The sequence below is a fragment of the Chlamydotis macqueenii genome, chromosome 1 (assembly GCF_036417535.1).
Source record: "Chlamydotis macqueenii isolate bChlMac1 chromosome 1, bChlMac1.mat, whole genome shotgun sequence".
Lineage (NCBI taxonomy): Eukaryota > Metazoa > Chordata > Aves > Otidiformes > Otididae > Chlamydotis > Chlamydotis macqueenii.
Window position 1 is genome coordinate 39,146,476 of NC_141556.1, and position 15,541 is coordinate 39,162,016.

At 36.8% G+C, this 15,541-nt stretch overlaps 1 protein-coding gene across 8 annotated transcripts in view; it reads left to right on the forward strand.

Moving 5' to 3' along the window:
* CNOT2 (CCR4-NOT transcription complex subunit 2) overlaps positions 1 to 15,541 on the forward strand; it is a 94,474-nt gene that overhangs the window by 25,206 nt on the left and 53,727 nt on the right. For 3 of the 8 annotated variants that reach the window (XM_086749221.1, XM_086749239.1, XM_086749232.1), the window contains exon 2: positions 7,818 to 7,890. The exons of the other annotated variants lie outside the window; for them this stretch is intronic. The gene's annotated coding sequence lies outside the window, so the exon portion shown is untranslated. The remainder of the gene's footprint in view (positions 1 to 7,817; positions 7,891 to 15,541) is intronic. 8 annotated transcript variants of the gene reach the window in all.

Consider the following 15,541-nt stretch of genomic DNA (forward strand, 5'->3'; position numbering starts at 1 on the left):
TTCATTTAATGTTTCTTGAATTAAAATTTGGGATTAAAATAATGATCACCTACACCAGATATTTTGCAATGTCCTTTATTGATTGGAGAACCACTGAAAAACAGCTCAAATGTTTTGGGTAGCTGTAATTTCCAGGTAATGGAACAAATATATGAGACCATAAAAGCATTGTAATATCAACAGGAAATTGTATAATTTCATTGACATTGTAAACACTTACCTATACTGGCCCAAACCAGATAATATTTTTTTTTTAATTCTTTTTTGACGCATTTGAGGTTCCTTTTTGTCTGCATGTTTATTCTCATTTTGGGTTGATTCAGCACTGGAAATGGTTCAATATTGATACAGTGATGGCAATTTAACCACATTTCCCACTTTTCTGTGTATACCACATTAAGATTATTTTCTTGCTGGTGTGTTGTCCAGAGAGACTACTGGTGTTCATTCTTACCACTGGTCATCATAGGGAGCCTGTGTTACTTCTGTGCGACGTGGACTGAGTCAGTGTCTTTGGAATGCTACAATTTTATGCATGTTTGTGGTGACATTTACTTGCCCTTTTCTATCTGTTTAGAAGATCTTTGGCAATCTGAAATCTAACTAGATGAATGCTTCAGCATTTTTAATCATCTTTATTAAAGGTAAATGTTCTTCCCATAGGAAATTCACTGAAGACAGATGAAGTCTTCAGTGTGTGTACCAATCTTGGACACTGAGGAAGATATCAGTTTATGCGCAGATAAGAGATGTGAATTTTAAAGTTATGTTGTCAGAGGTGCAATATGAGGAGGAATTACAAATGAAAGATGAAAAGGATTTATCAAATAATACAGGCTAATGAAGAAATTTGAAAGGACCAAGTTGAAAAACGTTATTGAATGTGAATATTGTTAGCCAGAAGCTGGATGTTTATTTAGGTTTTATGACTTTGAATACCCTTCCATTATTCTTCTGTGAACTTTTTGGGGTGAGTGGGATAAAAGGAAGCTTGTATTATTGGAGTCTTTTAGTTATCAAATTAAAGAAAAACAACCAAACAAAAAATGGAAACCAAAACAAACAACCAAATTTAAGTGCTACCAGTTTGTAAAGCTTTTGAAATCTGTGGTCTGCAAGGAGACCTTTTTTCTGAGATGTGTGTGTACACACGTATTTGTGTATGTGTGCATATCTTGATATATGTGGTGTTATACCCCTGCCCCAAAGCTTTGGTGAAATGAAAATCTTTGTTCTGCTAGGATTGTTCGGTCATCTGCATGATGCAAGTGAATGAGAATGTGGTTGTAAGGTGCCAAGTAGCAAAGTTTATTCTTCTGTCAAGTAAACTGGACAGAAAAATATGCAGAAATGTGAATACTTTAGGATGATCTCTCCCTTAATGTGTTAAAGCTATTAATTGAAGCTTTCCTGCATTATTTTTCTTCGTAATAGTCAGATGGTGATTTTTTTTTTTTTTCAGAATAGAAACTGTTATTTCATTTTAGACTTCTATATGGAAAGAAAGGTAGTATTTTTGTTTTTAATTCCTGCAGTGGTTAAAGCAGAAACTGATACTAGAACAAGCTTTGAGTATTTCTTTTTCCCTAAGTCATTTTACCTGCATAGTAGGGAGTTTTAGAAGCCTTATTTGGATATTCCTGTGCATATGTACTTATCAAGTGTGACACTTGGGTCACACAGGTGAACTTGTCTGCAAAGCAGTGGTGGTTCTGCTTTGATAGCTGTCTCCCACTCGAGTTAATAGCGGTACTGTCTATGATAAAAGATAATTCAAGATTATGGGTCCTTTGTGTTTAATGTTTGGTTTTTATTAACTACCTTTTGTGTAGTTGTCTTGTCCTCCTGTCAAAATTCTGCATGTTTGAGCAGTTTTAAAATAATTTTTGACTGTTTCAAGTGCAGATCATTGGTGTCAGTTCTACTTCAGTCTTCAAGTGCTGCATCCTGAGATACTAACGGCAATTTAGAGCTGTCTTAGATGAGCGTAAGGTGCTGTTGAAACGGACTATGTGAGAGCATAAGTAAATGCATTGTAAATGAGCTGCAGATAGATGCAATAAGTGGTAAACTTTGTTTAGCTTGTTGTGCATGGTTAATTAATCATTTATTTTAGATAGTGGTTGCATTTCTGTGTGACAAAATGATGATATTCTCTTTAGCATGAGCCGTTAGAATTCTGATGTGACAAATATAGGATTATTGGTTTTATTCCGGTCAGTAAGATCAGAGAAAACAGAGAATGCTCAGCTGAATGCAGTGGGTAGGTCTGCCTTGCTTATATTTAATTACTAACAAGTTTGAAATCTGGTTCACCTATCTCTTCAGGCTCCTTTGTAGACAGTGGATAGAGGTTACTCCTGGAAGCAGTTGCTCACCTGATGCTTCTCTTGACTGACTACAAAGCAAGCCTAAGTGTTGCTTTTGAAAGCAGGGTTCTTCATGCAGGTGTCTGTTTCTGATATCATCTGTTACTGACAAAGACTTTGTGCTGCTGATTTGCTTGGTTTGGTAGAGCATGCAGAAGGGCCTCATTACCTAGAGAAATCTTTGCTTTTTATTTATGCATTAGTGCAGACAGGAGGATGGAGCTATTCTTCTGTTTAAAAAAAAAAGTAAAATAAAATAGTCTCTCAGCAGTTTGTTCCTGAAAATGACCTGAAGTGTTTGGGATTAGGATCACTGATCAGCTGAAAGTTTTGTGAGTATATAAAGTCAAAGCAGGAGAGGAATATCTGAATTTGAAGGAAGATGCTGAATTAAATTTAATTTTCAACTGTAACAACAGCAAATCAAAGTTGAAAATGATGAAACTGTCCATCAGTCAAGAGTAATGAGTGTAAGACTACAGAGAATATATTTTTCTAAGTGATTCTTCTGCAGAGAAAAAATGCAGGCAACCTTCTCCAGTATTCAAAATGTAAAGTGTAAATTAGTGTATCACAAATAATAGGAGGCTATATTGTCTGAGCGTGGTGGAGAGGAAATATTATACAAAATGACGTGCATATTTTAGTGTGTTTTAGTATAAACACTGCTTTCATATTTTTATGGGGATTCATAAATCAAATAATGACATTTTTCCTATAGTGAAATACTTCCCGTTGTCCTCACTGTGTGTGACCTAAGGTCTTAACATCAGAGGTGTCTTTGTTTTAGCTTTGCATTAATCCATGTTAAAGTTTGGCATGCTTGAGGAAGTATTTTTCAATTTTCCTAGCCCTTATCATGTTTGGTTTTTTTAACTAGAATTGGTTTGTATGGGGATAGTTGTCCATGCTGTGTTGTCTGAAACCTGAAGTGGGACTAGGTCAATATGAATACTGCATAGTATTTCTAAAAATCAAAGAAAGGGAGGGGAGGAAAGAAACTGATGTTTGAGGAAGTGTTTGAATTTTCTGTGGCTCTGTCAAATTTATTGTTAATAACCATTTTGTCTTTTGGGAAAAAAAAAATTACTACTTACTTTTCTGTGACCTTTTCTGCATCTAACTTTCTCTTAAAATATGGTAGTTCTTAGGGTGTGGTTTTTGTGTTCTTTTTCCTTGGGTTTTTTGTTAAACTTTTACAGTATGTAGCAACACTTTTTCTCATTTGTTAGAATGGAGAGTCAGTCACTTGGCTGAGGTTTTGAAAAAATTAAACCTATGCTATAGGTTGGATTTGACTTGGGTATTCCTCTTGAAGCTTGATCTGAAAGAGATTTAGTACAAGATAAGCGATCCGGTATCCTCCTGTGATGGAGCGGATGATCTGAGTAGAGGAGAAAGAGTGGATATTGTGTATTTTAAGGGCTTTTGGCAGATGCTGGCATGATGTAACTAAGCTAAGGAGGCATGTCCTAAATTGAAGACAAATTGTCTGGAAAACTAGTATGAGTACTTCACTGTTAAAGTGTAGGAATACATCTTGGTCAAGATTTCATATTCATTTTCTTGAGTCTAGTACCTGTAGATACTTTCCTGAATTACTGGATGGTAGAATAGGAAGCAAATTTTCTCATTTTGCATAAAAAGGCAAATACAGAAATGACAAACAGTGCAACTATGTAATGAGCAGTACTGCTTAATTAGCAGGGAAGGACGTAGTGGGTAATAAGCCATTCACACCAGCAGTAAGTTGTTGAGAGAGAGGGAAGCAGACCCCTTTCCAGGAGGTATATGTAGGAGTACCTGTGTCCAAATTGTAGTGTGTTCAAAGATGTTAGGACCTCACATGGAGTACTGTACTTATAGAAGTATATTAACTGTTAAAAGGATTAAACAGGATCGTGGATCTAGCAAAGATGACCAGGGAGAGCAGGGAGGAAGAACTGGAGCTACTCTTTGCTGGGAACGAGTACAATGCTATGCCTCATGACTGTGAAAGGAGAGGGAGAGGAAAAGCTGTTCTTTGCCCTCTGGGAAGGGATAAGATCATAATGACGTTTTTATAAAAGGGTTTTTAGGATGTTGGAGGGAATTTTGGGAAGTACAGTAAGATGCTGGGATAGACTCCTCAGGGAGGTTGTGTAAAGGTCTGTCATGGGTCTGAGAGCCAATAATGGTGTTACCCAGTAGACACTGGCTCCCATCTTCTGCAGAAGTGAAAACTCAGCAGGAGCCAGGAACTACCATCCAGGAGATGGTAGCAGCTGCTAGCCTGTCTTGAGTATGAGGTATCTCTTTACTAGGGAGAATTTCCCATTTCCTGTGAAATTCTTAGTCAACAAATTAACATCTAATTTGGAAAAGAAGAATACAGCTTGATGCACAGCCTTTGGGCCAAAGAGTTTTCATTTCCCATAAAACTCTGAGAACAAAAGCCCTGTAATGAGATGTAATTACAGTGATTTTCATCAGCTTAGAGTTTGTGTGTATATATGAAATAGGCTAATATTTGTATTAGCATGTTGTCTTCTTAATGTAACATTATATACATACATAACAAAGTGATGAAGGTTGGCATTTTCTCATTCAGAATGTATTTATTTCCAATTTGCTTTGTCTATAGCTCTCAAGTAATATTTTGGTACTAAAATAAGGTTCCGCTCTTGCTTCCTTAATCTCTGTCCCAGGGATGACAAGGCTGGAGTGTGGAATGTTGTCAGTGCTACTTTAATTGGCCTGGTAAAGATTGCGTTACAGTGGCATGCTTCTGCTGGAACTGAACGCAAAGCTGCTTTGGTTTAGTTGGTTGATGCTATAAAGAGGTGAGAGGGAGGAGCTGAAACCTAGGTACTTCTGTGGCACTGCCTGGAGAGGCTTTGCAACCCAAGTCCTTTCCCGTCTTGAAAGGGAAAGGGGAAATTTAATTTTGTGTTGAAATGAGGATACTTAGTGATTACACCCTAAAACCAGTTGCTTATGCTGTGACTAACTTTATAATATCTATTCAGGAAAATAATATAACCCTTTCTCTAATTTCTTTTATGATTTTATTATATTTGCATGTCAAATACGGTGCATGGTTCCACCAGTACGTTTATAGGATTGGATGAAAGAGCCATTTCATGTGTAGCAAGTCTGAATTTAATGAAATAAAAGAAACTTAATACAGTGTGAATTATTACAGTGTTAGAAGAAATACTTAATATTGTCAAGTGTATGGATGCTAGAACTGAAATCATAACACTTTAAGACAAGTAAAGAAAGCAGCATTACTGAGTGTGGGGTAATGCATTCAGAGTTTAGAATCTACATGGAAGGGAGTCTTGGAAACTGTAACATCTTTTGTCTTACAGCGTTGGAGCTCTCTAAGGATCCAGGCCCTTGTCAGGTGGAAAGGATCAGTTTGGCTGTAAGACTTCAGTGATAGAATTCTTATTTTTATATCAAATGTAGTTGTTACAGAAACCTCTTCCTCAAAAAAGAACCCTGTGGATTTTCTGCAATGTTTGGTACCATTTCCATTTTGTCAGGTGAAGAACCAGCTGTCATCCTTGTACCCAGCTCTGCCAAGTCCTGCTTGCATCGGGCAGTGCCACCACTCTTTGCTAGTGCCTGTCTTGCATAGGCACTTGACTTCTGAGGTCTGGTCCCTTCGCAGAACCGGGTAAATCTGAAACTTTCTGCTGGTTTTATTGGATGGTGTATATTGACTTTGCAACCTTTGGAAGTGGAAGGAGGAGTACAGCAGCTTGTCTGATGTCCTACGATTTCTTTGTCAGATGAGATGTGTCTGGGTGTGCACCAGGGCGGTGTAGCCATATCAGAGACTGCAGCCTCTCTTGCTTTGCTTCCTCCCATTGCCCCACCATTGGCAAACTGTGGTTTTGGTTATGTGGTGCGGCCCTGGCACTGAGGCCACACCTGAACTGTTCAGAGACCACGGTGGTAACTGCTGTGGGCCTGGACAACTTGGTTGTTTTCTTCAGACACTTAAGTCGGTGTTCACTGGTAACCACTTTGAATAGGTCCCCTAGTGTATCAGTGCTTCGGTGATGTTTTCAGGAAAGTGCGTTTGTTGAATTGCTTAGTGCTGAGGAAAAAGTTTTGCAGAATAAGTCTACGTGAATTATTTATTATTTATTTAGCAATTCTGCTTTGAAATTTTGCTGCTCTTCTGAGGTGAGGAACCTTAGGAAAGTATTGTGAGAAGGGATGGTGCAGAACACTTGGTGGAGTTTTATCTTGTAGCTGCAGTACCTGCAACTGGCTGTGTAGTGCCTCTTCTGGCACTTCTGGCACAGAGTGAATGTGCCCTTTGGCTTTTTGGTTTAATAAATAAATAAATATATAAATAACAACTTTATCATTGCATGCAACAGCTGGTTCCTTCACTAGCTAAGAGCCCTAGAACACTGCTCTGCGTTCGAGACTCGGGTGATGTGTTTTTTTCAGTGTTGTAGCTATTGATTTCCTGTACCAGTTACAGCCAGAGCATACTGATTCTGAATATCATGAAAGGTCAGAGCTTCTGCTTTCCCAATTGCTTTTTGGTGGGTATTTTTTTACCCCTTCCCATTATTTCTTCAGTGAACCAAAATTTCTGTGGGGAACGTTTTTTTTTGTTTCTTCTTTGGATTTGGAAACACAAATTCTGTGTTTCCAGCTTCTGGTTTTGTTTTTCCAGTCGTCTCTGAAAACTGTTGAGGCATGAATTTGGGCTTTTTCCCCCTGCTATCCCAAGGGTGGTTCAGGAGCATTTCTGACTCTCTTCTAAGGAGGCAAAGTTTGCTTTGAGGTATATGATAGAAGGAGGTTCCCTTTAAGGTGTGCAGAAGGCCTGTATTCAAGTTTTATTTGGTTTAGCACAGAATAAAATACACACAGTTGAAAAAAAAAATTGGGGGGATTTTTGACTTCTTATGTGATTTTTCTTAAGAGACTAATTCTGTATTATTTTTAGAATAACTTGTCTTTACAGGATCAAGACAACTGTCCCTTTCTGTTTGGACAAAGGATCTGTAGATATGTTAGATCTCTGTAGCCTTTTACTTCATATTGTGAACTCCTTTAATTTTCTGGGGGGAAAAAAGCTTACTACTGATTAATCTTTCTAAAGTCTCTAAAAGAGTAATAATTTTGTTTATAAAATGAAATTTTGACGCTTACTGACTCCTGCTTTAGTTTGTGTGTGATTATTACTTCTTATTGCATTTGCCTTTTGCTTTAAAACTGCTCTGAACCTTTATTTAGTTTATTTGTAAATTATTTTCAATGCCCAAAATGTTCTGAAACTGCGTTTGTTTGGTTTGTTGGTTGTTTTGGTTGTTGTTGTTGTTTTTTTTTTCTTTTTTTTTTCTTCCCCTGTTTATGGAATAGTGAGAATTGTAAGAAGCTTGGAAGATAATATATTTTTACTAATAATGTTTTATTAATCTACTTCACTTACAGGAAGTGGTCATCGGTCAAAACTTGCTTACCTCAGCAGAGACAAAAAGTTAATGGGCAAAAGTACAGTGTGTAGGTAGGTAGCTATTTTCAGTGCACTTCAGGTTCTTTGAGGAGAACCTTATTCTAAGGGAGTGGGATAGCTATCAAAATATAAGATTTTGCTCTTTAACATATTCAGACAGTAGATTCAATGATGAGGTTCTGAAGGAAGTTGCTTTGAAGTACGTTAATGTGCTCCCTACTTTTATGAGATTTTTATTAACAAGTGCCTTGTAATCATGCACATGTACATTTGTGTGGTAGAGAGAAATTGAAACAAGTATATTTACTTTTATATGTTCTTTAAAAGTTTTGCAAATATTCTTTAAGGTTTGTAAACAAAGTGTTCTTTCTGATAGTTTTCCCAAATTTGAGCATAACGTACCTAATGTAATTTATAAAGGGATTGGGCATGGATTAATAGAGATTACCACCTCTATTAACTGTTGGTGTTTTACTACATTCAATGCGTTTAAATGTAGTGCAATAATTGTTACACTTCAGTATATTATTTTCTTTTTACAGTATTGTGTGATCATAACAAAAGTTAGAGTTCCATGACTGTAGCTTTGCAGCAGTAGGACTGTATGGTGGATGGATGAGTTCTGCATTTTGGCATGTGAATAGGAATCACATTTTATTTATCCCCTTAAAAAAGAAATAAAATAAAACCTTGATTAAATTTTTCATATTAACATAGTCTGCTCTGCAAATAAACATTCTTTGAAATCCCTAGTGTTCCCTCAGCTCAAATGGAAAAGGCTAAAAAAATCCTCAAAAACAACTTGGTTTTGTTAATGCAGAAATGTATGTTGTTAATTATATAGGATATTTCAGGACAGCTTTGCATTTAATTCAATAAAATTGTCTTTGAAGATGGAAGGTTCAATTTCAGGACTGTTTTGTTTTATCTTTACATCACTAAAGTAAAAATTAAGTGGCTTTGGTTTTTGTTGCAAGTCTCAAACTGGTGCTAGGTAATGTAGTTAGTTTTTTATATTTATGGCCTAAAGTAGAGTAGGAAGAAGGTGACATTTCTAAATAGGCTATTATGCTATTTTAAAAGGAAAATTTGTTAAATTCCTTTGAGTTAGGAAGGAATTTCAGCGGATGGCAGACCGTGGGTTAATTAGAGCTTACAAGTTATTATGGGCGGGAGGGGAAGGGGAAGTGAACGTGATAAGAAGACGTGGAGTTAAAAACATACAAGTTAACTTTGAGGTTTTGCCAAATAGCATGTTCAAGTAGTATGGACATGTTCCCAGAAACATGTCATGACATGCTTAAGATTCAGTAAAAATAAGATGAGCAGAAGAGTTAGTAAACCTCAAGAATAGCTTGCTTTTGTGAATACTCTATTTTACATTTTGGCAATATATGTTTGAATTTAATAATACTCTGTGGAAAGTCCCAGAAGTAATTTTGAAGACTTTCCTTTCATTTGTTGTGTATTGTTGTGCTCAGTTGGGTTTCAGTTTGAGGATTTATATGTGTATGTAAACTTTTCTCATATGTGCTCCTAGCTCTTGTCCCAGAATCCCAAATAGGTTAGGAAAAAGTTATGCTTGGCACAGGTTGGCTTCTTGTTCCTCAGAGTGATTTATCAGTGTGTTGCTTTGGCTTCCAAGGCAGTCTCCAGACTGTTTTGGCTTTCCTAGAGCAAAGCTGGGTAAGTAGTTTACCATTAGAGAGCGTGCCTTTTCACTAGTAGTTTCTGAAAATTAATTTGCAGCAAAACGTGTTTCTTTTCAGTCTCCCATGTAGTGCTTGAAAGAAGCTGAGATCTGAGCCGTCTCTAGCGTGGAATTACAGTTCCCCATACAAGTGAAGGCTGAACTTTGAGAGCCAGTGTTTAAGTGCAGCAGTGGAGTATGCAAACTTGTAACCAGGAGTTTGAGAAGCTGCAGTTCCAGAAGTCCTTGGTATAAGGAAGACAAAAGCTGTCCTGGCTTAATTGCTGTGATAGGGAAGACAGGTGGCTGTTCTTGTTTATGAATTTATTTATTCTCAACCAGGCAATAGGATCACTTCTTAAAGCCAGAAACTCTTGAGACAGATGCAGATACCAGGATATGGGGAGTAAGGACTGGTATAGCTTGGGTGCTCCTAGGCATGTGATTCAAGAGTGGCAGTGCAGCCCTGCTTATTTAAATTTGGACTAGATCTGATACTTCATGACGCAGTACCAGACAGACCTGTTCTGAAATACTGGATTCACAGATGAAAAGTCATTCACTTATTGAGAGTAATCTTCAGCTCTGTTCTTTTTGAAGTATTCAAGTGGGTTTGTCTTGTGAAAGAAACCTGCTTTGCTTGTGCACTTTTCTCCCTCTGTCGTCTCTCTTCTCCAGTCTCTAGCACTTTTGATATGAAGAAATTTTACAGGAACCTCTCGCAGAAGACTATACCTAATACATGTTTTGCTTCCCGTAAAAGCGGGTATTTTTCAAACAGAACTTAGAACAGAGAGATGCTTTTGTGGGAATGTTTCAGATGTGGATCCTTGTTTGTATTAAATCCTTGAGAACAGATTTGTTGCTTTGAACAAGAATGAAGTAGTTCTATTTCAGAGCCCCTGATTTAGAGCATATGTCAGTCCCTGTGAACATACATGGGAGGAAGGGAACAAACTGTAAAATTCTACTTTACTATAAAGTGTAAGACCAATTATAAAAGTTAGTAGGCTTTACAGAAAGAAAATGGAGAATTCTTGTAGAGAACAGCATGCATGCTCTGCTGTTGATGAGAAGAAATTAGGAAGTGTCAATACAGAGCAGAAGATCAGTTAAGAAGTGTTGGAAGTCAGTAAGTTCCCAGAGGGGCTCCTGTCTTTCTCCTTATTAGGTTAAGCCCCAGCTTTTTCTTCCTTAGAAATTTGTTGGATAAATAATTGAGATTTGAAATAATTTTTTCCTCTGAAATGTGTCAGAATTGTGATAAGAAAGCAAGCTGTTAAACTAGAAAACAATAATTAAAGGAGGAAAATAGAACTGACCAAGGATGTACTTCCTGCCCAGAAAGTAAAAAGCCTAAATGGTTTCATTTCTTACTTTTGTGAATTAATTGAACTATAGACTTCACAGGATGCCCAGAAAAATTAATACATGAAGGATGCAGAATACTTTCGAAGTTCACAGAACCATAATATACAAAAATTTGTTGTAGAATTACTTGGTTCCAAAATAACCTGAAAAGTAGAAACTTTTAAGTTCTCTTATAAAGTTTATCTTTTAAAAGAAAATGTGCAGTTCCTCAGTTTTATCTGCATAACTAGGACTATGCATGCCCAAACCAACTGTCTAAGCATTTAATCTAAAGTTTAGCAAATTTATCTTCTTTTTCCCCTTTTTTTTTTTTTTTTTAAAAAGCTTCAAATCATGCATGTTTTCTGTGTTCTTCATGGTTTACTTGCTGACAGATTATTTTCCTTTTGGATTATTTTCTCATAGTACACTTATTTTATTACCCAAAGCACAGATGAGCTGATGTTGGTCAACATTTTATTTTTCCAATTGAAATTTTAGACTCAGTGTTAACACTTTATTGAAAAGCATTAAAGGTAACAGTAGTTAAGATCTTGTGGAATCCATGGCTTCGTTGGGTTTTTGTTGTCACTCTTTCCCAATGAGAAGACAGTTGAGCAGATAAAGGGAAAGAGTACATACAGGTAGGTGCTGCGTGGCAGTTTGCACCCTGTGGAATGAAAGATGGGATGTTTGATGTGGCTAGCACCCTGCTGTCCCAGATGTGCTCATACTGTTGTAGGGGTGGTTGGACAGGGTATGTAGCAAATCCTGTGCAAATTTCAGTGTAACATACCAGGAGTAAGTTGGTGGTAGCTCAGTTGATACTTGTATTCTACAAATTTTCCATCATGCCCCTTCTCCAGGAGCTCCTAACAGATTTAGGATGACAGATGTATCCACCCTAGTTCAATGTACCACTGCATGTGATCAGTTACGTTATACTTGCTTAATAGTGTTGTTCGTCATACAAAGATTCATCCTTCGGGTAAAGTGAATAGGGACAACAGAATGCTTGCCTTTCTTCATTTCCTAGTACCTTGACCTTAAGATGCAGTTTCTTGGCTGTTAAGATACTACATATCAGGGCTGTGGCTATTACGTTGTCCCACGATTGTGGAGTGGTGTAACCATGGCTGTAATCATGTAGCAAAGATGCACCAAGGAGCGGACTGACTGGAAACTGGCCAGCCAGCTGCAGGTCTATGACGGTAGATTTTGTTGCGAGACCTTACGCCTTGTGAAGATCCTGCTCATTGGTGATTCACACTGTAGTGAATCTTTAATTTGAAAAAAACCCAAATCTTTCTAAGCAGCCCCTTGTTGTTAGCCCCTTGTCCAATGAATGTATAGAAGGCTTCTCTCTGTCATTTCAAAATCCCAAAATCTTGCTTACTATCAATTTTTTGTAACCGCAGCCTGCAGTGGATCATGGTTGTGTTTGTATTGCTTTCTCCTTGTAACTGTGTTGCTGTCACTTATAAACTGATTTTAGAGTATCCTAAACAACGTTCATCTTCTCGGATAATGCTTTGAGATTGCTTTCTACCAACCATCAGTAGTTGTTTTCCTTTGTTCAGCTCTCAGTTCTGTTTTCCCTTGTTCAGCTTTCAAAGCTTTCATCAGAAGTTTAGCTTATTGAGTCATGTAGACCTTTCTTTGCAGCTGCTTAATAAAATTCTGGTCAGTACTTCAGAAGCAATGAGTGCTAATGGATCCTCCCTTCCAGGAATCTTCAGTTTTGGAGGCAAATGGTTTGTCTGCAACAGAATTTGCTTGATAATTGTTTAAGTTCAGATTCCTAAAAAAAAAAAAAAAATCATTTGTGACTTAATTCTTTGTGCATTTCACTTAGATGTGGGTGATGCAGCAATCTCATCAAGTTTTTTTCAGTTAACAAGCAGAAAGCTTTTGATATAGATATATGTCCAGTCACTGTGCGCTACCTCCAGAAATGTTTGGTTTTGTAGCAATAAGCACTTTGATAACTTCTCTTTTAAAAAGGGAGGAAGGGGTTAATAGGAGTAGTAAATAATACGTTTATTTAACAGTTCAGTAAAAAAGCTTATGGCACCACAGAGATTGAGAAACTTTTTTTGTTTTTTAAATGATGGCAGTAGTGAAGGAGATCAAACACAAAGAATACTTGAGTATTTGTAAACGCTTTTGCCATTTGTAGTTTTTGAGCTGTATGTTGTATGTTTCCTGTCATTGAAAGAGCCATACTGTGTGGATGTTTTGTTTAATTTAAGAATAGGTGCAAATTTCTGTAACACGTAACTGCCTCCAGTTATGCAGTGTATAGGTTCATGATGAAATGTGTCACCCTTCATGGTCTCACCAGCCTGATGGTCGGGGAAAGTCATATCCATGTCTTTAAAGTATTCATTTGGATTTTGAGTGCAAATATTTTTTTATATGTAATACATAGATAAATATAGTTCTCTGAAATTTATTTTACATTTTGAAAATGTGATAAAGAAATTAGTCTTTCTCTGTTGTTCCTGAACAAGATATAATGCTGAAACGATGTATCTTTTTAAAAGTAAAACTTTTAAAAGTTCTTGCTTCAAGATTGTGCAGGATGGAGGAGGGTGGGGAAGGGATTGTATCACTCAAGAAGCAAGAACTTCTTCCAGGACGTGGCTGACCCTGAAAAGACTTGAAAGAATTTGGCATCAGATTGTGGTGTGATGATTTAAATCCCTATATTGTCTCTGTCTGCAGTACTGGTGAAATGGGTTGAGACTAAAATGGATTTGAGTGTTTTGCCATTGCAACTCTAGATGAAAGCAGAGTAATGCTGCTGGTCAGGTTAACTTTTGAATCTTCTGAAACCAGCTGTAGGAAAAGAAAAACTGAAAGCTGAGGTCTTGCATTTGCAAGCACTTTACCAGCTACAAAACTTTCATTGTGAGCAAGACTGTGTACATTAACTGAAGATTGAGTAGTCTCGTTTTCAGTAAAAATACTTTTTTATTTTTTCATGAGAACAGAATAATGGGAAATAATGCCCTGTTGCTTGTTTTACCAGGCTGTTGAGGTGCTAAACATTACCATCCTGACTTGGAGCTCTAAATACATGTGACAGTTTTCTGAGAAACTGTGAGGAAGGTATGAGATGGAGGGGACTGTCCCATGTCTGGGACTTGGGCGAGGTCTAAGCAACATTCGCAGTCTGAGCTTAGACTGCCAATTTGAGGTAGCTCTATTTTAAAATGTTGTGGCGTAAAGTCTGTTGCTTCAAAGGGGAATTACTTTAAAATGAAAAATGACATGTTATGTCAGTTTCTGATATTTGAACAAGGTTTACAGTACACATCGAGCCAAAGTTTTACAATATGGGAGTCTGACTAAAGTCCACCTGCTTAAATGAGAGCGTGCATAGCTAGATTAATTCATTTTTTTGACAACCTTAATGGAGAACAGAATGATTTAAGAGGTTTAAATTAAACATGTGAAAGGTTAGTACAGTGGAAAGGAATGGTAGGTGCATTTACTGCTTTCTTAATTATACTTGATGATTGTATTTATGATAGCATGGTAGGGATCTCAGAATCTGTAATTTATCTTTTACAATTACAAAATTCTTTACTAACATCAGTTAACACTTAAATAATAAAAAAAATAGTGAAGAATTGCAGTTCAACAGTTTAAAGTCTTAAATAATTCTGGTACTTTTAAATTATCTTTAAAATAAATTAAGTAGTTTTTTTTTCTTTTTTTACTAGTAATCTCCTTGTTCTTTAGATATGATGTAAAAACATAGAAGTTGTTTTGTCATACTTTGTTTTATGGCTGAACCTGGTACAGCTGTAATAGCAACATAGGCTGGCTGTGTAGTCAGAAGGTTACAAGAAACAGGCCCTGGAATATTTTGAGAAATGTGCTTCCTAAAGCGTCTTAAGGCTTTCTTTGCATTTTTACATTTGCCCTGAAAAGTCACACTCTCAAGTCTGTTTTAGGAAGACACGCTAGAAAGCCATATATGAAATTAACTTGAACCTGTCTGTGCTCTTGGGAAATGCTTCTGCTTTTGCAGAATGTACCATTAGTCTGGAGAGATTAGAGGAGAGTCAATGAGAAGCAAGTATGCTGCCAGGAAGTTGTGGCAGCTCGTAAATATTTCTTTCTTTTCAAGAATTCAGTATATTAAGCATACTTACTGTTTTGAATTTTCCAGTTGTATTTTAAGGTAAGACAAGGTGTTTGATGTGCTGTGTGTGCAGAATGAGTTTTTTGGCTGGAATATTCTCAGCTATTTCTATTTTTAGAATACTTCTGGGGAAAAAAAAAAGAAACCCAAACCAAAAGGAACCCCATATTTCTTAAAATTCAGCATAAAGAGGTAATAACTCTAATTTTACTTTTTTGAAGATGCTTCAAACAGATGGTCAGCAGCTTACATTAAATACTATATGTGTGAACATACTGTTAGGTCAATCTTTAAAAATTAATTGTGCTCTTTCAGGTGTCCTCTGTCTTGTGATCCCTAAACAAAAAAAAAAAAAACAAAACAAAAAAACCCCAAACAAACAAAAGGAAAAAAAACCAAACCAACAACTTAACTTACCCCCGCTTCCCCAGCAAAAGCTAGAGTAGAAATGGGTCTAGTGCTGATTTACTTAATGTCAGCAAACTCCAGCTGACTAATGAAAGAAA